Raw genomic sequence first — 23397 nt, 5'->3', positions numbered from 1 at the left:
CACTCTGCCATTCCAGGCCTCCATGTGCTGCAGCCACCAAGACATCTCCGATCGAACTTCATTCATCAGAAATATCTGCTGTTGGTAGGAACGGAACTCCCAAAAACATTTGATCTTCAGCCGCTGCATGGAGCGGTAGTGAACGGGAGCTGGAAAAATGGCCTGGATTGAAGTGGAAAGGAGTCCAATGATCCTCTCCAATAGGCGGATGGAGATGGAGGTGTCTCTTAGAGCTGATTGAATCTCCGCTTTGATACAATCTATCTTCTCTTGAGGAAGGAGAAGGTGACCGAGGGTAGCATCTATAAAGAATCCCAGAAACTCCACAAACTGTAGAGGAGAAAGGCTAGACTTCTCTTTGTTGATTACAAAACCCAGTGAGGAGAGGAGAGAGGACATGTCTTGAAGCTGTGAGAGCAACAGGTCCTTGTTTTGTGCCATCAGAAGGATATCATCCAGGTATACCACTAGACGGAATCTGCAAGCCCGGAGGCAAGCCAGCACCGGTTTGAGGAGCTTCGTAAAGCACTAGAGAGCAGAGCTTAGTCTGAAAGGGAGACAGGTGAACTGCCAAAGTTGATTCGCCCATCTGAACTGAAGATACTTCCAACAGAGAGGGAACACTGGTACAGTTAAATAAGCATCCTTCAGGTCCAAACGAACCATCCAATCATTCAGACGGAGGAGATCTCTCAACAAATGGATGCCCTCCATTTTAAAGTGGCCTGAATTTTGTCAATCGATGTAAAAGTCGAAACATAATGTCTCATAATAGTGAGAAAGGGGTCTCCGAATAATAGGCATTTAGGTTGAGAACCTACCTTTTCAGTTGCTAGAACAGCCAATTTGGGGTCAATGCATAACAATGCAGCTCTACGTCTTTCACTGGAGATAGCCACATTGGTGTTACCCAGAAAATAAATGGCTCTAACAGCCTAATCCCTTACCATGGAAGGATCCAATGAGGAGCCGGAAAGATGAGCATCGTCGGCAAGAATAAGAATTTGAGCTAGAGGGCCAGAAATATCTAGGAGTTTATCCTGAGCCCCACAAAAGGATCTTTCCAGCCCCTTCCTTGGGTCCTTACCTTTCCTAATCAAAAAGGTTACCAATTTAGGGTCAAATTCGGGAGTGGTAGATTCTCTGCCCGAGAGCGAAGGTCTACAACATTCTGCTCTGAGATGAGCCCTGTCATCCCGATATAAAGGCTGATGAAGACTCCTCTGAAGGAACTTAGACAGATGAGGAGGGAGAGACCTCTCAAAAGAGCGAGGGTGTCTGATATTTTTGGGATTAAAAATGGGATTCCAAGTGGGATCCAGAAGATCCCCATCCACATCTTCATCTGTATGAGTCCTCCCAGAGGGGCCCTGAGGCTTATGGACCATAGGGGGTTCTCCATCAGAGGGACTGCCCGAATCCCAATTGAGTTCCGGGCAAAATTCTCTCTGATCCAGATCCCTCCAATCAAAAATGTCAGAGTCTGTATCCAGACATCCCTGATTAACATCCTCAGGGTTAAGGATTATTTTACCCCAATTTACTTCCGGGGATGAGGTTCTAATGCCCCTATTGGTTTTGCCCCGCGGAAGGGCTTTCAATTTGCATGCCGGGTCTTTCCCTTTTTTAGAGGGGGAATAGATTGGGAACTCCACCGCCTTTTATGGAGCTTGAGGGCACTATTCCTCTTAATCAGAGGAAAGGGAGGAAACCACAGGAGATTTCTGTGAAACAGGGTTTACAGGGGGAGGGACAGAAGTGGAGGGTTGTTCCTTCTGTGCTAAGGCTTGCTGTACCGTAACATTAATAAGATCCAAAACTTCCTCTTTGGTAAAAGAGGTCATATCTGAGGACTCCATCATGAACCTGCAATTGCAGAAAAAAAATATATTAGATAGCATGATAAAACATCATGCATAAAAAGAAAAAGAAAATAATTTAATAAATAATATATGAATAATAACAAAAGCTTAATATGGCTATATAGATATGCCACAAAATTTGATATTTTTTTGCCAAACTACAAGAGTAGCAGGCCTTCAAAAATTGTTTAAGACTCTTAAAGAGTTCACAGTTTATTCATTACTTTTTGTGGAAACCTAAGGACTGTTCTGGTACCAAACTAGTAGAAATGTATTAGGTGTGATTTTATTGGTACTAAATGTGTTAATTTTATAAAAGTTTTACCTCAAAATTTACGTTTTTATTTCTTTTTTCAAAACATGTAACACTACTTATTTGAAATAAATTGCTAAAGTAAACGCAGCGAGCGCATCATGCTGCTGCAATTCCACAGCCTGATGCGCGTCTGCTGGAGGAATGAAGATTATTCACATGTGACTCACAGGACACTCACGATCGTCAGCAGGAGGAGCGCAACGGCCCACAAGATGTCCGCTGACGATATCGAGCAGGAAGAGACGCCTCAGAATGACTACAGAGGCGGCCCCAGGAAAGGCCAGAAAGGAATAAAGCCCCAAAGACACTCGTGCGGCGGCAGCGCTAAATTATTATGACAGCTACCGTTGCATGCACTGAACTACCAAATAAAAAATTGCCAAAATATATATTAGTACAGTATCTAAAAATACAACAGTGAAATATACATTACGGTCTTAGGCAATAAGCTTAGGAAATACCTACAAAGATATCAGATACCTACTTGAGAGGAAAATAAAAAATGTTTTGTGATAACTCTAGTACATAAAGCTAGTCAAAAAGTATTTTAATATAAGAAATATTCACATAATGAAATTAATAACATTAAGGGGAGAAAAACATCACCTGCTGACTGGAAGGCAGCAAAGAAAAGAGGAAGCTATTTACTGTTGCTGTGGGATTATATTATCTGCTCATTGCTGATTGGTTGTTTTTGTTTCTATGTTACTTGTTCTTTGCTGCGGTTTTGGAAGTCAGTAAAGATTTATGCATAAAATATGAAGCCTCCTGTCTTGCCATAAAATCCCTTTATTTACCATTCCCCAGTTTTGCAAAACTAGCACTGTTAATGTTAAAGAAATATACTTTTTACCTCTGTGATTACCTTGTATCTAAGCTTCTGCTGACTGCCTCCTTATCTCAGATCTTTTGACAGATTTGCATTTCAGGCAATTAGTGCTGACTCTTAAATAGCTTCATGTGCATGAGCACAATGTTATCTATATGAAACACATGAACTAACGCCATCTAGCTGGGAAAAACTGTCAAATGCATTCAGATTAGAGGCAGCCTTCAAGGGCTTAGAAATTAGCATATGAGCCTACCTAGGTTTGGCTTTCAACTAAGAATGCCAAGAGAACAAAGCAAATTTGATGATAAAAGTAAATTAGAAAGTTGTTTAAAATGACATGCCCTATCTGAATCATCAAAGTTTAATTTGGGCTTTACTATCCCTTAAAAGCCAACTTCAGCATGGATAGTTTATTTTAATTGTATTTATATATTGTTAATGGGATCAAGATTTACCAAGGACAAAAGTGAAGCTTACATATTTGTTGGCTGACACAAGAATATTGTTTTGCATATGAATTTGTATATGCTGGGGTAATTTGTTATCTATTGCTTACCTTTTGGCGGAGCATTTACAGTGGGGAATAAACAGGAACAAACTTCATTTTAAATTTGTAGGTGTGTTATAAGATTTATTTATTTAGCTTGGTCCAAAAGAGAAATTCTACATTTAAAAAAATGAAAATTTAAATCAAATATAAAATAAAGAATTAAGAAAACAGCAATTTTAAACTTCTAAAACTTAAACAGGCATTCAAAAATGTTCTATTGTTTTCATATGCATTTTACACTTGATACCACTAGATGGAATTTTGAGTCCACATAAAAGCAAAACAATTCTATTAATCTACACAATATTTAATAAATAGATAAAGCACCCATGTGGACACACACAAACGCTCATGTTATTTATTTATGTGTATATATATATATATATATATATATATATATATATATATACACACATATATATCTATATCTATATATATCCTAAATTAAGTATATTTTCAGAAATACATTCACAAGTAGAGTTCAGATTGATATTTAATATTGTTTTGCTGTATAATAAGTTACCCTCTGAAATATCTACTGTAAGCCTATTCTTTAAAAAGTGCTTTGCTTGCACCTTTGTGCATGTTAAATTTGTTGGAAAATGTTAGAAAAAGAGGGCGGTTCCAGCTTTCAGAACATGTTTGCCATGAGGTTGCAACAAGGTGAGGCAGTCACACCTGAATTCCTGACATAAGGAAGCCAGCAACGCGTCAAAGATTACATTCCATTGAAACAACAGGAATTTTTATGTATTCCTTTTTACAGCCTATAAAATTGTCTCTTTTACTGGAGAAAAAGTTGTTGGCAACATGTTAATAAAATTTGTTTAGCCGGGTTGTCCAAGCAGGAAGTCCATGATTCCAGCAAAGTTTTTTCACTTTTATATGTTATATGTTAAAGGGACACTGTACTCAAAAAAATTATTTTGTGATTCACATAGAGCATGCATTTTTAAGCAACTTTCTAATTTACTCCTATTATCAAATTGTCTTTATTCTCTTGGTATGTTTATTTGAAAAGCAAGAATGTAAGTTTAGATGCCGGCCCATTTTTGGTGAACAACCTGGGTTGTCCTTGCTGATTGGTCAGCACCAATAAACAAGTGCTGTCCATGGTACTGAAGCAAACATTTGCTGGCTCCTTAACCCCTTAAGGACCAGCGACGTACCCTGTATGTCACTGGCCTTTTTTTGGGACTTGATTGTTTTATAGCGCAGTCTTGCCCCAGTGTTGAGACTGCTCTATTCCACTAAACCTGCTGGAGGGAGGGTATTAATAGCGTCTTCTTGCTAGACTTGTGCTATTATGTCCTGAAAAAACCCTTAATGACCAGTGACATACAGGGTACATTGTGGTCATTAAGGGGTTAACTGAGATGCCTTCTTTTTCAAATAAAGATAGCAAGAGAGCTAATTAAAATTGATAATAGAAGTAAATTAGAAAGTTGCTTAAAATTGCATGCTCTATCTGAATCATGAAATAAAAAATTTGGGTTCAGTGTCCCTTTAAGTATTGGGGTGTAGGATGCATTCTGTTAAATCAGATATATGTCTATTTAAATATAATACTCAATAATATATATAATTTTGTATTCATTTTTACAAATGAATGCCGAATAGGGCAGCATTCGGCTCTCTTCAGTGCCAGATTAATTTGTGTGAATTTGCAACACACAAAGATCTTTATAAATGAATGGTGTATATAAAATTATAAGTAAGAGAGCAGGTCTGTTCAATGTTAAACCATGTGTCTCAGGTGCTTATAATTTTGCATTGCCTGAACTAATTTCTTTGAAATTTGGCGCAATTGTGGGCACCCTCACTGACTGGAAATGTTGAAAACTTGAAGCAAATTTATTTATTATTTTTGAAGTTATTAAGTATTAAAAATTGTATTTTTTGCTGACTAGAAAATATCAAATGTACATCTCATGAATGTGTAAAAAAGAGATAATTTACTTCAAAATTTCTGCAGCTCATCATAGAAAGTGATCTATTAGCAATTATCATCCAGCTTCTATTTTTACTGTCATAAGCATAGTGAAAAAAAAACAATAGCCAATCAGCATCATCAGTGCTAAATTCACACTTTGCTGTACTGTGATCACTTGGGATTTCACCACAATCTTGTGAGATTCATCGAAAAGTTTGTTAAACTGAGGAAGGGAAATAAAGTGACTCTGCATGAACAAGGCAGATGTACACTCCCTGTCTCAGGGATGTGCAGGTCAGCACTTTGTAGATATGTTGCATCAAAGGGAAAGGGATTTGGGAGTTTTACTAGATAGCAAGCTAAAGATGGGTGTACAATGCAGGGAAGTGGCTAATAAGATACTAGCCTGTATTAAAAGAGGCATTGATGCAAGGGAGAAAAGCATAATTTTGTAACATTATAAATCCCTGGTAAAACCTCACTTTGAGGGGGATATTTATCGAAGGTCTGGTGGACCTGATCCGACAGTGCGGAGCAGGTCCGCCAGACCTCGCTGAATGCGGAGAGCAATACGCTCTCCGTATTCAGCATTGCACCATCAGCTCTTGTGAGCTGCTGGTGCAACGCCGCCCCCTGCAGATTCACGGCCAATCAGCCGCCAGCAGGGGGTGTCAATCAACCCGATCGTACTCGATCGGGTTGATCTTCGGCGATGTGTGTCCGACTGCTCAGAGCAGGCAGACAGGATTATGGAACAGCGGTCTTTAGACCGCTGCTTCATAACTGCTGTTTCTGGCGAGCCTGCAGGCTCACTAGAAACACGGGCCCTCAAGCTCCATCTGGAGCTTGATAAATGGGTCCCCTTGTATGAAGTGCTGTTCTGGGGACCGATCTTAAAAGAAGACAAAGTTCAGAGAAGGGCCACAAAGCTAATAAGGGGAATGGAGAATTTAAGCTATGAGGAGAGGTTAGCCAAACTGATTTTCTCTAGAAAAAAGGCGCTTGAGAGGTGACATGATTACTTTATATAAATATATTCAAAGCCCATATATAGAGATGGCGGAAGCTCTGTTTATTCCAAGAAAATTGTTTGTTACAAGAGGTCACAATTTAAGGCTGGAGAAAAGGAGATTTAATCTCCTGCAACGTAAATGTTTCTCAATGTAAGAGCATTTAATTTGTGGAATTCCTTACCTAAGGAGGTAGTAAATGCCAATACCTTAGATACATTTAAAATGTGTTTAGATACATTTCTGGCTAGAAACAGAATTCATGGATATGATTGCTTGTATTTAATGGGTTACTTTTTTTCATGGGATTAATTTAAGCTCAACTGGAGCTTTAATTGTAAGTATATTAAGATTTTAATAGGTTGAACTCCATGGACTTCTGTCTTTGTTTCAACTTCATCTACTATGTTACTTTTAAGTGAGTTAGCATATGGGTAACATGTCCCTTTAACACTGAAAATAATTAGCAAAAAACAACAACAGAAGGCTGCACCTGTCTTTATGGAATGTGGCATGGAAATAGTTTTTTTATGGGAAAAGGCAGATAACAATTAGCGCTCAGAAAATTAACCTGAGATCCAATCACTGGTTAATTTTCTAAAAGTGCCCCAAATGCCCTCAAAATAGATGGCATTATAATTGTATAGCAGCATAAACATATATATATATATTTACAAATGCTGCAATTGCTGCTATTTACCCCCTTAGCTGCGCTAGTTAGCCGTGTCTGACGGCATCAGAATCAGTCTCCCATTGGAGCCTATGGAAGCACGCTCCCGTGAACGCAATGCTTCCCCTTGTAATCTGGCCCTATGTGAATTATAGCCCCAGATATTTGTCTGTATGCTGCTGCAGCCTGGAGGACTTAGTAACTGCAGCAGCATCAGGTTATCTGTAGTATTTACAATGGTAGTCAGAATACACTGAAACACACACAAAGCCAATCACCAGCTACACACACTACATTTTACACTCTACATTTGCTACACTACATATTGCTACACTAATCACAACTTTACTACTCACCACACAAACACACACACTCTACACTCACACAATTTGCATATACTTTACTGGAACACACAACACTCACACACTACACATACACTATACATATATATATATATATATATATATATATATATATACATATATATATATATATATATATATATATATATATATATATATATATTTACATAAAGACAGTTCCCAAACAGATGTAAAAATTATTTAAATACCAAATTTTAATTATATATATATATAAATTATTTTTGTCACCTTACATTATTTTGCAGTTTATTTAGAAAACATAAAGGTTATTCCCCAGGTTGTTTCACCCATGGTGTCACTGTATTCAGCAAACAATATATTTAAAGCACAACAAAATCATCTTACATAACATTTCACAAAATATTATATATGTTTTACAATCGCCCTGTCCTATTTATTTTGATTCCTGTAATTAGTTGAAAGAAATATGGCTATATGAGCCCTAGCATCAGCAACACAACAAAATGAGGCTAAGGGTTACTGCCAGACCATTATTATAACTATTGCAATCACTTAATAGATATATGGATAGGAGACCCCTTATTTAAATCGTGGAACTTCCATTTTTCAAATGAGGGGGTCTTATGATATGTTTTTATAGTGAGTGGGTAATAAAGACCTCTTCACAACCACCAGAAGAAAATTGAACCAATGCTGGCAGCTGGACAGACACTGGAACACTCATTTGAAAGATGAATATTGTTGCTTTAAAAGGAAGGGTCTCAAGATTGCCCATGTATTGTGTGGGCAACATGGTAATATCCATCCCCTGGTATTGATAAATGCCTATAGTTCTGTCAGGTGACTGTTGACCTGGTAATAAGTTGATAGCCACCTAGACATGTGGCCCCTCTTTTAAAAGATGAGCCTCTCCTCTTTCAAAAAAGATGGGCTACTTGCTTTACTGTAGTGCTTAATTGCAATCTTATTTCCCCATTGAAATGCAAGGTAGTCCCGAAGATTCACATCTGAAGATCAGAAGGGTGACTCACTGTATTCTTCAGAACTGTGAACTTTGTGCTAAGGGTGACAAAGTGTAATCATCTGCACCTTATCGGTTAAAACAGTCACTGCTTAATTTATTTTTGAGGCTCTCACATATTATTCTTTTGTGTAGCCTTAAGTCACCGTAAACTTTGCAGAACAACATAACTAGAATCAGCTCTGATTTTTGCAAAGTAATTTTAACACAGATTCTTCTAGTAAGATATTGCTATTCTCATAATAATGTGATACCAGAGCTAAATTGTGTCAGAGTCATTTTCAAAAGCACTCCTTTATAAATAGGCTGGCTCAAGAACAGAGTAGCCAACCAACAGGGTACAGTAACAGAATTTATGAATGTTTTGGGTATCTTTATGAATACCCAGAAGATTGATCAAAGCTATAATTCACAATTCAATATGAGCAGGATTATATTAAAGGGACAGTCTGCACCAGAATAGTTATTGTTTTAAAAGATAGATAATCCCTTTATTACTTATTCCATAGTTTTACACAACCAACACAGTTATATTAATACACTTTTACCTCTGTGATTATCTTGTATCAAAGCCTCTACAGACTGCCCCCTTATTTCAGTTCTTTTGACAGACTTGCATTTTAGCCAATCAGTGCTCACTCCTAGGTAACTCCATGTGCGTGAGCACAGTGTTATCAGTATGACTCACATGAACTAACACTCTCTAGTGGTGAACAACTGTCAAAATGCATTCAGCTTTGAGGCATCCTTCAAGGTCTTTGAAATTAACATATGAACCTCCTAGGTTTAGCTTTCAACTAAGAATACCAAGAGAACAAAGCAAAATTGGTGGTAAAAGTAAATTGGAAAGTTGTTTAAAATTACATGCCCTGTCTGAATCATTAAAGTTTATTTTGCACTAGACTGTCCCTTTAATCTTTTTTTCTCACTTGTCATCAATATGTGTGTTTCCATGTTTAAAGAACTCAGTTTTGCTTCATTATTATTTGCAAAATGTTTGTTTGGAATATTGGCTATTACACAGTTCATATTAGTTTACTAGTAGGATGAGCTGTTACATGCTTGAACGCTGCATAAACACCAGTGGTGGAATATTAAATAATATGGCTTGAAGGTCTTCTGGCACAAACATATTGTGTTTATAACAAAAAACGTATATGTATATATTTCATATAAGTTACTTGCATGCGTCCATATCACTAGCAATATGTAGGCCTAAATTCCAACCCACTCAGTTCACATATTTGACATATTTGTGCACAAATAAGTTCTTTTTTTGCTTGGAGCAAGCACAATTATCTCTTCTCATTATTCACATTTTTAGGTGAAACTGTGTACAAAAAAATATCTCTGTATACATAACATAAACACTTATCAGAACCGCCATGATAATCGGTAGCAAACTTTGAGCTCCTTTACCCCTTAATTTTTATCAATACTTTAAAAGCATTGATAAGAACATTTCCATTGTCTTGTGTAGAACTAAAGATTTTTTGTCTGTTAGAGAAGTTAAAAAGCACACAAAGGGGTCGATTTATGAAGCAGCGAATGCTGCTTCCGACGCACTCCGCTTCAGGTCCGCCTGAAGCGGAAGTTAAGAAGCACCTCTGAGGTGGCGGAACAGCAATCAGCCCGATCAAATACAATCGGGTTGATTGACACCCCCTGCTAGCGGCCGATTGGCCGCGAATCTGCAGGGGGCGGTAGTGCACCAGCAGTTCACAATAACTGCTTGTGCAATAATAAATGCCGACAGCGTATGCTGGCGGCATTTATCGATGTGCAGCGGACATGATACGCTATATCAGATCATGTCCGCTCGCACCTACATAAATTGTTCTGTGTTATAGAAATGTTTTTTTTTTTTGTTTTTTTTTAAATTCCCATCGCATTTGCTCAATACCACATAATAATCTCACCCCTTCATAACTCTATTTGCAAATTTTATTTTTTTGTTTCAATTTTTATTTTTCATTACATAAAAGATTTAGGGCCAGATTACGATTTGAGCACAAATGATAGCTTACGCTAAAGTGATATTTGCGCTCAACTGAGTAATACCAGTGCACGCTCATTTGCGCTGGTATTATGCGTTAGGTGCAATGCGAACGCAGTAAGACACCTCAAGTAGTTTTTTTTTCCCATCGGTTTATTGGTTTAAAGGGAGAATAGACTATAAAAATGTATTATGTTTATGAAAAAGTGCTATTTTAACATATTAAAATATTGTTGCATGTATAAATGTAAAGTTGTAAGCCATTTATTTGGATTCTAAAGCAAACAGGAAGTATATTCCCCCCCCCCACACACACACACTAGGCACAATAAAACTCACAAACAACGACATGTAAAGCCTGCTTCAGAATTTAATAATTATCAATATTAACAGCAAATAACAGTAAAGCAGAAATGCTTGTCCCACGATGCAAAACCCAACGTGCTTTCCACAAGCTGGGAGTTACCTTTTGACCATCTTTTGACCAATAAACAAGCACCCTTCCCCACTCAGCTGTGACAAGGGAGGGAACTTTACACTTGGGTTCCAAACTAAAATGGTGCCTAACTAAAATTTCCATCACTATTTCCTCATCCTAACCCTACTTTCCTAAATGTCTTCCTGATCCTTAGGGACTAGTTGCTCACTGGTTGTAAAGCAGAACTTCCATTGCTGTATTGGTGGACAGCGACATGCCTCACAAGCATAAAAAACAGACACACATTATCATTACAGGGACACCTGTATGACAAAATTATCAAACTATAACATATCTTAATATGCCCTCTTTTAGATGCAACAAAGAAAAATGTCTGCTATGCCCCTTTAAGGGTACTTCAATGTATTACTTATCCTAAGAAGTAGCAAATCTATAGATGCAAAAGAAGGCCATCTAGCATTGAATTTTGCAAAAAAGTATTTCTAGCATTTCTTAGTCATCCCCCTGGGGCTGACATATATGTATGCAAATTATTATGCTACCAATTAGATATATAGACATGAGAAAAAATAATGAAATAATTGTATAATTTCTTGGGAATAAGAAAACATAAATCTAAATTTGCCACATTGTTTCTTCAATAGTGTAAATAACTGAGAAAAATTATTTTTATTACAATACATTGTTTAGTATTTTTATATGAATACTAAGAGTGAAAGTTTTTCTCATGTAAATCATTCTATGTGGCATTATTTGCTTCCGTCATTTCTACCTTGAAATAACCTGTAGCTTGTTTAATAATGGGTGTGTATGATAGCAGTAGATGAGTCATTGTTCTTCCGTCTCCTGTACCCAGCTGGATTGTTGAAATCTAGACTTTCAGGGTTTGTCTTGACATTAACAAATTAGTTTGTGTAACTCAAACACGTAACAAAGAATTAAAGTGTCTACATTTTTATTCCACATGCAAGAAGGATACACCATAGAAACCACCAGAGAAACCACATAAGAGGCCCCTATCTTTACACAGTGGTGTCAAATTTACTAACAATAAAATCTGATTATTATTATTATTATTATTATTAATAATAATCATCATCATAATGATAATTAAAAAAAACTAAAAAGAAGTTTTGAAGAAAAAAGCAATCATAATACAATATACATTTGGAGGTGTTCTTAGAACGTGTATATAGTAGACTGAGCGCTAGTATTCTACAGCCTTAAGCTCACTGGCAAAAGTCCCCTAGTGGACTTGGGAAATAGTTGAAAATTGTGTGTAGTACAGTGAGCGCTTAGAAGCTAAAAAGGACTGTGAGAGTGGATGTGTTAAAAGTTAGAAATTAAACATATTTATTACAATGCAATAAAAATACATACAAATACAGTTAAAACCTTCCTAAAATCTCCATGGATCCATGAGATAGAAATATAAAAATATAAAAATGCAATATGTTACATATATCTTGTATCACGATATTCTCTTCTGGTGTTGGGGTAATAGTAATAGTTAACTCCAACAGCAGTTTGTTATCAACAAGGTACAATGTGAGCACGAATAATACAGTTATACACAGCAAATATAAAGTGTAGTGTCCCAAAAAAATGACGTTAGGATGTACAAATTATTAACGTTGAGATTTTGAATAAAGTGACCGGAAGGATCCGGTGTGAATATAAAATAAATAAAATAGATGGAAAAAATGGAAAAAATGTGTCTCTCAAAATGTGTCTCTTAAAAAATCAAAAATGTTCCACAAATAGTGAGTTGGTGCGTGTGATAAATCCTAGATGATTAAATCCAAATCGAAAACACTTCCAAAAAACTTCCAAAAAATAACTCCAATGCTTTAAAAGGTGGTAAACGTGAGATACAAAAGGAGAAAAGTAAAAAATAGTAAAAAATACAATAATGTGACGACTAGGTCCAGAATCTTCCTCTTAAACCTGTAAGTGAAATAAAATACAATAGTGCAATAACATCTAAATTCAGTATAATATAATCAGGAATGTGCTCACCAGTATGTCGACGCGTTTCGGCCCTCCTAGGCCTTTCTCAAGACAATACTGGTCTGTATGTCTCTGGGAGCTTTATATCCTAATAGCTTAGGTTCTGAATTTGCGCCAAAAATCAGGGTCTGCCCTTTCCTGTTTGGCCCATTGATACATGGGAAAAAAAGGGGAATAAAAATTTTCCTTTTCCTCTATAATTTTGTTATTTTTGTTAACTGGAATTTTTATGTTCTTTTAAAGTAATTTGTGTCCCATTCTCTTTGTGTATATTTACATATATTGCTCTTCTTTAAAATATTACAGACAATATTTTTTGTCCGTATTTGCCCCACTTCCGGTATGTGAAACTTATTTTCTCTTCCGGTTGTCTAACATCCGGTTTCGTTCGCGCTACTTCCGGTTTCGCTTTTACCGGAAGTCTGAATTTTTTCATCCGGTTGCGCTATTTCCGGAGATTAGTCAAATTTGGGGCTTTGATATATGGTTGTGTGTTGGATTAGTGGTCCAGCGGTCTGAGTTAAACAATATGTCAAGGGTGGGTAGTTAGACTCGGTGTACAGAATGGCGCATCTTAACATAATACAAAACTGGTATTAGCAAACAATTGTGTGTAATTATGATGGTGTCCAGTATCTCTAGCTGACGTTGTTTGTTAATTAACAATGCGTGCTCTGGAGCAAGAAATAAAGCTAAAAAGCCGGTGGAGCGGCACTGACAATTTGGGTCAAGGTGCTGGACTGTTGATGTGCATGCCTACAAATAAAAAACATGGGGGAAAACTATAGAGTGGGCTCTACAGAACATAAAGCCCTTGGAATTGAGAGAGGAAAAGAAAAAGAGAGGATATAAGGGGAAGAGCCGTTGAACCAATAAAGATCACAAATATAGAGTACTTAGGTTTGGTGTGGGTGATAAAGTGACCTAGTGTGTCTAAAATAGAAGGCGGTTGTAGAGGAATGAAGGAAGGTTATTGTGGTAGGGAAAGGGTTAAAGGAGGACAATATGGATTTAGGAAGTCTGTGAATTGGTGTCCGTGGTGTATGTAGGGGGTCGCTACATCTCTGTTAGGCTGAGTAGCGCAGGGTCTCCCAATAAAATTTGATGTCCACAAAGAACGAGGCTCTATTTCTTCTGTAGCAGCCATACTCTTCAAGTTTCAATATTTCGTCGTTTTTTTGGAGCCATAAGTCTAGGGTCCGTGTTTAAGGCGATTTCCAGAGTAAGGCAATGAGGGATTTTGTGCTGTTAAGGCCTATTCTCAGAAGTGTTGATCTGATTTTGCATCTTATTGGTGGTTGTTTACTGAATAAAACTATAGCGGGAGTCAATGTAAAATCTGGTCCTAATAGGGTTTGGAAAGTTTGTTCAATGGCATTCCAGAAAGAGGTTAGTTTGTCGCAATGCCACCACATATGTAACATATTGCCTTGGGTGTTACATCCTCTCCAGCACCAGGTCTCCCTTTTAATGTATTTTATTATAGATTCTGGATATTGTTTCTTTGAACTCCCACTGCTTTAAATTAAATACAACACACAATTATTGGGTTAGCAAAATTGGCCACAGCTTTATTGACAGATTATATACAAATAATTAATATTACACAGATTCATTAACAAATCTAAATAGCTCATAACTTTTCTTACTTAAAGGGATACTAAACCCATATTTTATCTTTCATGATTCAGATAGAGGGGCCGATTTATCATCGGCCTGTCCGACATGATCCGCTCAGTGGATCATGTCCGACAGACATCGATGAATGCCGACAACATACGCTGTCTGCATTTATCATTTCACAAGCAGTTCTGGTGAACTGCTTGTGCAATGCCGCCCCCTGCAGATTAGTGGCCAATCAGCCGCTAGCAGAATGTGTCAATCAGCCCAATTGTAAAGGATCGGGCGGATTGATGTACGCAGCCTCAGAGCAGGCGGACCAGTTATGGAGCAGTTGTCTTAAGACCGCTGCTTCATAACTGCTGTTTCCGGCGAGCCTGAAGGCTCGTGCAGAAACAGGGGCATCAAGCCATTTAGACCTTGATAATTCAGCCCCAGAACATGCAATTTTAAGCAGCTTTCTAACTTTATAATTTACTCATATTATCAATTTTTCTGCGTTCTCTTGCTATCTTTATCTTTATGTAAGCATTTTTGGTTCAGAACCTGCGTAGCGCTTGCTGATTGGTGGCTAAATGTAGCCACCAATCAGCAAGCGCTATCCAGGGTTCTGAACCAAAAATGGGCCAGCTCCTTAGCATAGATTCCTGCTTCTTCAAATAATGATAGCAAGACAACAAAGGAATATTGATAATAGGAGTAAATTAGAAAGTTGCTTAAAATTGCATGCTCTATCTGAATCATGAAATTAAAAAAATGGGTTTAGCATCCCTTCAACTGCATACTCACTTACAAGCTATGTCAGACTACTGCAATCTCCTGCCACACAGCTGTACCTCATTTACTCTTAGAGACCTCATGCTTAAAGTATCTAAGCACTTAACACTCCCTACACCTTGAGAGAAGGCACATATAAAACCCAAAAGGCTCTGCAACATAAGGAAGAGGACAGCAAACCCACCACAAGTTGGGTTAAAGCCTCAGCCCAGCTTCACCAACAGTGCTTGGATGCCCTCCTGCAAACCTAGGAAAAATAACCTCAACCCCACCTCATTAAGGAGAACCTTTTCCCATAACTAGAAATCTTTATGAACCCCTGTCAACATTATACTTAAAGGGACAGTCTAGGCCAAAATAAACTTTCATGATTCAGATAAAGCATGTAATTTTAAACAATTTTCCAATTTACTTTTATCACCAATTTTGCTTTGTTCTCTTGGTATTCTTAGTTGAAAGCTTAACCTAGGAGGTTCATATGCTAATTTCTTAGACCTTGAAGCCCACCTCTTTCAGATTGCATTTTAACAGTTTTTCACCACTAGAGGGTGTTAGTTCACGTATTTCATATAGATAACACTGTGCTCGTGCACGAGAAGTTATCTGGGAGCAGGCACTGATTGGCTAGACTGCAAGTCTGTCAAAAGAACTGAAAAAGGGGCAGTTTGCAGAGGCTTAAATACAAGATAATCACAGAGGTTAAAAATATATTATTATAACTGTGTTGGTTATGCAAAACTGGGAAATGGGTAATAAAGGGATTATCTATCTTTTAAAACAATAAAAATTCTGGTGTAGACTGTCCCTTTAATGACAAAACCACCAAGAAAACAAAATGTATGCTTACTTGATACATTTCTTTCCTTCTGGGCATGGAGAGTCCACAAAACATTCTAATTACTAGTGGGATATTCACTCCTGGCCAGCAAGAGGAGGCAAAGAGCACCCCAGCAAAGCTGTTAAGTGTCACTTCCCTTACCCATAACCTCCAGTCATTCAGGTAAGCATACATTTTATTTTATTTCCAATGGCATGGAGTCCACAAAACATTCTAATTACTAGTGGGAACCAATACCCAAGCTAGAGGACACAGAATGAAAGGGAGGGAGAACAAGCCAGGCGGACCTAAACAGAAGGCACCACCACTTGAAGAACTTTTCTCCCAAAAAAAGCCTCAGCCGAGGCAAAAGTATCAAATTTGTAAAATTTGAAAAAGGTATGAATGGAGGACCAAGTGGCCATCTTGCAAATTTGCTCCACCGAAGCTTCATTTTTGAAAGCCCAGGAAGAAGAAACAGTTGTTCTGATGGAATGAGCCGTAATTCTCTCAGGAGGCTGTTGTCCAGCTATCTTATAAGCTAACTGGATAACACTTCTCAACCAGAGAGAAAGGGTAGTAGAAGTGGCCTTCTGACACTTAAGCTTATCAGACAAAACAACAAACAGGGCAGAAGTCTGCCAAAAATCTTTAGTTACTTGAAGGTAGAATTTAAGAGCATGCATAACATCCAAGTTATGCAAAAGATGCTCCTTCTGGGAAGAAGGATTAGGACAACAAGAGGGAACAACAAGTTCCTGATTATTATTGCGATCCGACACTACCTTAGGGAGAAACCCCAGCTTAGTACAGAGGACTGCCTTATCAGCATGAAAAATAAGATAAGGGGAATCACACTGCAGAGCCAAAAGTTCTGAAACTCTGCGAGCAGAAGAAATAGCCAGAAGAAACAAAACCTTCCAAGATAGTAATTTAATATCAACAGAATGCATCTGCTCAAACGGAGCCTGCTGCAAAACTCTAAGAAAAAGGTTAAGGCTCCAAGGAGGAGCAAAAGGTTTAAACACGGGCCTGATTCTGACCAAGGCCTGAACAAAAGACAGAACAAAAGACAGAACAAAAGACTGAACATCTGGCAGAACTGCCAGACGTTTATGCAAAAAGAATAGACAGTGCATAAACCTTTCTCCAGGTCCTCCAGAAGAAAAGCCAACCCTTACTTTGCTCCAAGAAAAACCATTTGAATCACACCAATGAAGGTATTTACACCATACCCTATGGTAAATTCTGTGAGTAACCGGTTTAAGAGCCTGAAACATAGTATCTATGACTTTCTCAGAGAAGTCACATCTGGCCAAACCTAGACCTTGAACCGTACTTTGGAAGCTTGGCGTTTTGACGAGACACCATCAGATCCAACTCCGGAAACTCTCACCTGAGTGTTAAATTTGAGAATACCCCAGGATGGAGAGCCCACTCCCCGGGATGAAAGGTCTGTCTGCTCAAAAATTCTGCCTCCCAGTTGTTCACCCCTGGTATGTGGATGGCAGAGAGATGGCAATAGTGAAACTCCACCCACTGGAGAATGTGAGACACCTCCTTCATTGCCAAGGAACTCTGAGTTCCTCCCTGGTGATTAATGTAAGCCACTGAGGTGATGTTGTCTGACTGGAATCTGATAATCTGGAGCAAAGCTAGTTGAGGCCAAGCTAACAAAGCATGAAATACTGCTCTAAATTCCAAGATGTTTATTGGAAGAGATGACTCCTTGGGTGTCCACAAACCCTGTGCCTTTAAGGAACCTCAGACTGCCCCCCAGCCCAACAAGCTGGCATCCATGTTCACAATCACCTAGGAAGGCCTTCAGAAGCATGTGCCCTGAGACAGATGATCTTGTTAAATCCACCATGAGAAAGAGAATCTTGTTGGAAAGTCCAGGTTTATCCTCTGCGAGAGATCTGAGTGGTCCCCGTTCCACTGACTGAGCATGCATAGTTGTAGGGGTCTCAGATGGAACCGAGCAAAAGGAATGATGTCCATGGAGGCAACCAACAGACCAATCACCTCCATGCATTGAGCCACAGATAGACGAAAAGCAGACTGGAGAGAAAGACAAGAAGCATGAAGTTTGGATTTTCTGATGTCTGTCAGAAAAATCTTCATGGACAGGGAATATATAATTGTTCCTAAGCAACACACCCTTGTATTTGGAACAAGGGAACTCTTTCCCAGATTCACTTTCCAACCGTAGGAACATAGAAGAGTCAACAATATCTCTGTATGAGATTTTACAAGATGAAAAGATTGCGCCTGAACTAAAATGTCATCCAGATAAACATAGAAACATAGATATTGATGGCAGATAAGAGCCATAGGCCCAGCAAGTCTGCCCGATATTACCTAATAGTATAAACTTATCTAGTTTATAGGACAGCCTTATGCTTGTCCCATGCATTTTTAAAGTCCCCCACAGTGTTTGTCGCTACTACCTCTTGAGGAAGTTTATTCCATAAATCAATCACTCTTTCTGTAAAGAAGTGCTTCCTCAAATACTCCTGAATCTACTACCCTTTAGCTTGAGATCATGACCCCTTGTTCTTGTATTTTCCATTTTATGTAAAATACCCACAGCCTCAGTTTTACTAAGCCCTTTAAGGTACTTGAAAGTTGCTATCATACCTCTTTCCCTTCTCTCCTCTACGCTATACATATTTAGGTCATTGAGCCTATCCTGGTAAGTTTTATTTTTTAGACCATGTACCATTTTGGTAGCCCTCCTTTGCACAGATTCAAGTTTGTTAATATCCTTCTGAAGATATGGCCTCCAGAACTGCACACAATACTCAAGATGAGGCCTAACTAATGATCTATAAAGTGGCATAACAAATACCTCTACCAATACATCCAAGCATTCTGCTAGCCTTACTCGCTGCATTACTACATTGTTTACCAAAGTTTAAATCATCTGAAATAATAATTCCCAAGTCCTGTTCCTCATCTGTAACAGATAAGGCGCCACAGCAATGCCCTGGGACCTGACCACTGCCAGAAGAGCCCCCAGAACCTTTGTGAAAATTCTGGGATTTGTAGCAAGGCCAAAAGGAAGAGCAACAAACTGAAAATGTTTGTCCAGAAAGACAAACCTCAGATACTGGTAATGATCCCTGTGAATGGGAACATGAATATACGTGTCCTTCAGTTCTATGGTCATCATGAACTGACCCTCCTGTGCCAAAGAAAGAATGGAACGGATGGTCTCCAATTTGAAGGATGGGACCCTGAGGAATTGGTTTAGAGACTTTAGGTCCAGAATGGGACCGAAAGTGCCCTCCTTTTTGAATCCTAGACCCTGTTCCTCTAGAGAAACTGGAACAATTACTCCCAGGGAAGATAGGTCATTTACGCAGTTTAAGAAGGCCTCTCTCTTTATCTGGTTCACAGATAACCTTGACAGGAGGAATCTGCCTCTGAGAGGACAAGATTTGAATCCTATTCTGTAACCATGGGATACAATGTCTATGGCCCAAAGATCCAGAATATCGCGTATCCAAGCCTGCTGGGAAAAAGAGAGTCTCCCCCCCACTTGATCCAACACAGGATCGGGGGTGGGCCCTTCGTGCTGAATTAAAATCAGCGGAAACGGTTTAAATATGAAACGGCACCAAAATACCTCAGCACTGCTGAGGGCTTACCACTCCTTAGGACGGATACCACTAGCATTTGTCAAATACAGGACCGTTTTAACAGATACAAGCAGGAGCAACAGTGAAAACCTCCACAAACATCTCTCCAAACTCCGCTCTGAACCGGAACAAAAAGCAGAAGTGCAGAGTAAATCAGTCACCTGACCGCACTAAGAAATAAAAAATGCGCCAATACTAAAAACGGCTTGCAAATAAAAAAAAAAATGTAAAAGGTACCCCAAATAAAGTCCGATAAAGCTCAAACAGCCTTATAATCCCAAATATATGCAGTGCCCCCAGCAATGAAACACAACTACCTAAAAACGATCTTAGGATCTGTGCAATCAGAGCTAACCCTGAAAATAAAAAATCCACAGAAAGATTAACCTTTGGAGTGCTGGTACCTTCTAATCTAGAAGGGAAAGCACTTACCTGTGGATGCTGCAGATAGGCAGATAATTCTTTCTAAAGTGTGACAAATATCTCCACAGCTGTCAGGGACCTGTAGAAAAAGAAAGAACTGAGTAACCAACCCTGGCTTTCTACAAAGGGGTAGCATTGTTGCTAGAAGTTTAAAGCAAAGACCACCTCACCATACTACTAACTGCTAAAAGCCACAATTACTTTTACTAAAGAGATTGACATGGACACAGCATAACCCCAAATCCTTGTTTGCAGGGAAAAGTACCCATAAAAGGATTAAATATCTTCAGACACCATCTTCACACATCCTCCCTTGACAGAGGCAAAGAGAATGACTAGGGGTTATGGGCAAGGGAAGTGGCACTTAACAGCTTTGCTGGGGTGCTCTTTGCTTCCTCCTGCTGGCCAGGAGTGAATATCCCACTAGTAATTAGAATGTTTTGTGGTCTCTCCATGCCATAGTAAAGAAAACAATTGGACCAGTCGATAGAAATCATGACTTACAATGCACAACAATTTCTTCTGCAACATATAACCCAAATGATTTCTCAATTTCTCCTAACAAAATTAAGATAAAAAAACCACTTAATAATTAATCACAAGCCCAGGGCGAGCAAAGGATTTATATCTCTTAGAACCCCAATACCCAGTCTGCTGCACAACTCTTATTCCAGACCCAAAATACAGCCTCATTAGCTGCACCAATGCAGAAGGAACAGGACCTAAACTGCCAGGTAGATAAAGACAACATGGAAATTCTTTTTATAAGCAATGCTTAAAATTGAAATTGTGATAATGCTGTACTATCCTCATAAAGCAAAGACAAGGCTCTAATAGAAACAAGGAAAAAAAACTCCCTCTCCCAGTTTATTTAAAATTAAATAGTAAAGAAGGCAAATTATGAACAGCCACTGCAGGAGATAAATCCCACCCAGCCCATACTTTCCTGTATTCCTGGAAGGTTCTTAGAGCAAGAGACCTCTGAACTAGTAACTTTAAGGATACATTCCTAATTCCTACAGGAATCCTGGGTATTCCTTTCCCAACTCTTCTGTATGTTGAACATGATCTCTGAAGCGATCCCACTGAAAGCAAGAAAAAAAGTTAGCAATAGTATTAGTCATAAAGCCGTCAATATGCCTGACTCTGAACTATACATTCAACTCTCAATACAAGCACTTTTAAGAGTCTGACCACTGGAGGAGATGACGATGTGTGTTGATGATACCACACCATGGTTGTCCAATAAATTTTTGTTAGAGATCCCCAGACAAACAAGAAAATTACTTTTGGAAAAAGTGCAAGGAAAACCAGATTCTTCACCAAACAACATTGCACCCATTGCAAAGGACACCATTCCCTTTAAGAGAAGCATCAAAACCAATAGCCCCAGCTTCATTGGGGAAAAGATCTTTCTCAGAAGCCAACTGCATTGAGTCCTAAATCAGACATTTCCTGTTAAAACTCACCAAGAATTTTGCCCAAACCTTCAAATCCTACTTAAGTTCAAATTTCAAATGATTGAAGTGATATGAACATTTTATTTTTGCAGTTGTCAACAACAGCTGGCAAAAAAATATTCTACCAATCAGATTGATGTAGCAGAAAGCATTGAGTTTACTAATTAACAACTGCATTTGCTAAAGCCCCAGCATGTCCAATGGTAGGTGGTATTCCCCTGACACTGTGCCAATCATAATACCCAGGAAGCATAGCTCCATTACTAGTTCTTCAGACTTATCCAAGGCTACTAGTATTGCAAACCATTCAGTTGCCCTAGAAAGCAACTAGCTACTGATCACACACAACGTAGTGATGTCGCGAATTGTTCGCCGGCGAATAGTTCCCGGCGAACATAGCATGTTCGCGTTCGCCGCAGCGGGCGAACCTATGCAATGTTCAATCCGCCCCCTATTCGTCATCATTGAGTAATACTTTGACCCTGTACCTCACAGTCAGCAGGCACATTCCAGCCAATCAGCAGCAGACCCTCCCTCCCAGACCCTCCTACCTCCTGGACAGCATCCATTTTAGATTCATTCGGAAGCTGCATTGTTAGTGAGAGGAGAGACAGTGTAGCTGCTGCTGATTTAGTAGGGAAATCTATAGCTAGGCTAGTGTATTCAGTGTCCACTACAGTCCTAAAGGACTCATCTGATCTCTGCTGTAAGGACAGCACCCCAAAAAGCCCTTTTTAGGGCTGCTTTTTTTTTTTTTTTCCTGTGTAATCTAATTGCAGTTGCCTACCTGCCAGCATGTATGTCAGGCTCACAGCGTATACTGTGCCCACTTGCCCAGTGCCACCACTCATATCTGGTGTAACAGTAGTGTACATTTAAAAAAAACAACACTTTTTTGACTGTGTTAAATAATAGCAGTCAGTTTCCTTCACACGTGTGCGTTTAAGTGCCTGCCTGCCAGGACAGTGTCACCCCAGTGCAACTCATATCTGGTGTAACAGTAGTGTAGATTTAAAAAAAAACAACACTTTTTTGACTGTGTTAAATAATAGCAGTCAGTTTCCTTCACACGTGTGCGTTTAAGTGCCCACCTGCCAGGGCACAGTGTCACCCCAGTGCAACTCATATCTGGTGTAACAGTAGTGTAGATTTAAAAAAAACAACACTTTTTTGACTGTGTTAAATAATAGCAGTCAGTTTCCTTCACACGTGTGCGTTTCAGTGCCTGCCTGCCAGGGCACAGTGTCACCCCAGTGCAACTCATATCTGGTGTAACAGTAGTGTACATACCTGATGTTTTAAAGCACGTTATTCCAAACAATTTAGGAATGTTAGGTGATTTATGCCCTTTATGGATTAAAACCAGACTCTGCATCAACTATGTAATTTTCCATGGGAGTTTTGCCATGGATCCCCCTCCGGCATGCCACAGTCCAGGTGTTAGTACCCTTGAAACAACTTTTCCATCACTATTGTGGCCAGAAAGAGTCCCTGTGGGTTTTAAAATTCGCCTGCCTATTGAAGTCTCTGGCGGTTCGCCCGGTTCGCCCGTTCGCGAACAGTTGTGGAAGTTCGCGTCCGCCGTTCGCAAACGCAAAATTTTAGGTTCGCTACATCACTACACACAAGAAAATCATCAAGGTAATAAATCACATGACCTGAAACTACCCACT

The 23397-nt window shown here is 38.9% G+C and overlaps 1 protein-coding gene across 1 annotated transcript in view; it reads left to right on the top strand.

Moving 5' to 3' along the window:
* Nucleotides 1-23397, top strand: part of MTHFD2L (methylenetetrahydrofolate dehydrogenase (NADP+ dependent) 2 like) — a 180782-nt gene that overhangs the window by 11585 nt on the left and 145800 nt on the right. The window lies entirely within an intron of this gene.

Source organism: Bombina bombina, chromosome 2 (genome assembly GCF_027579735.1).
Source record: "Bombina bombina isolate aBomBom1 chromosome 2, aBomBom1.pri, whole genome shotgun sequence".
In the NCBI taxonomy this organism is placed as follows: domain Eukaryota; kingdom Metazoa; phylum Chordata; class Amphibia; order Anura; family Bombinatoridae; genus Bombina; species Bombina bombina.
Note: the sequence above shows the minus strand (reverse complement) of the source record. Positions and strands in the feature narration are given on the sequence as shown.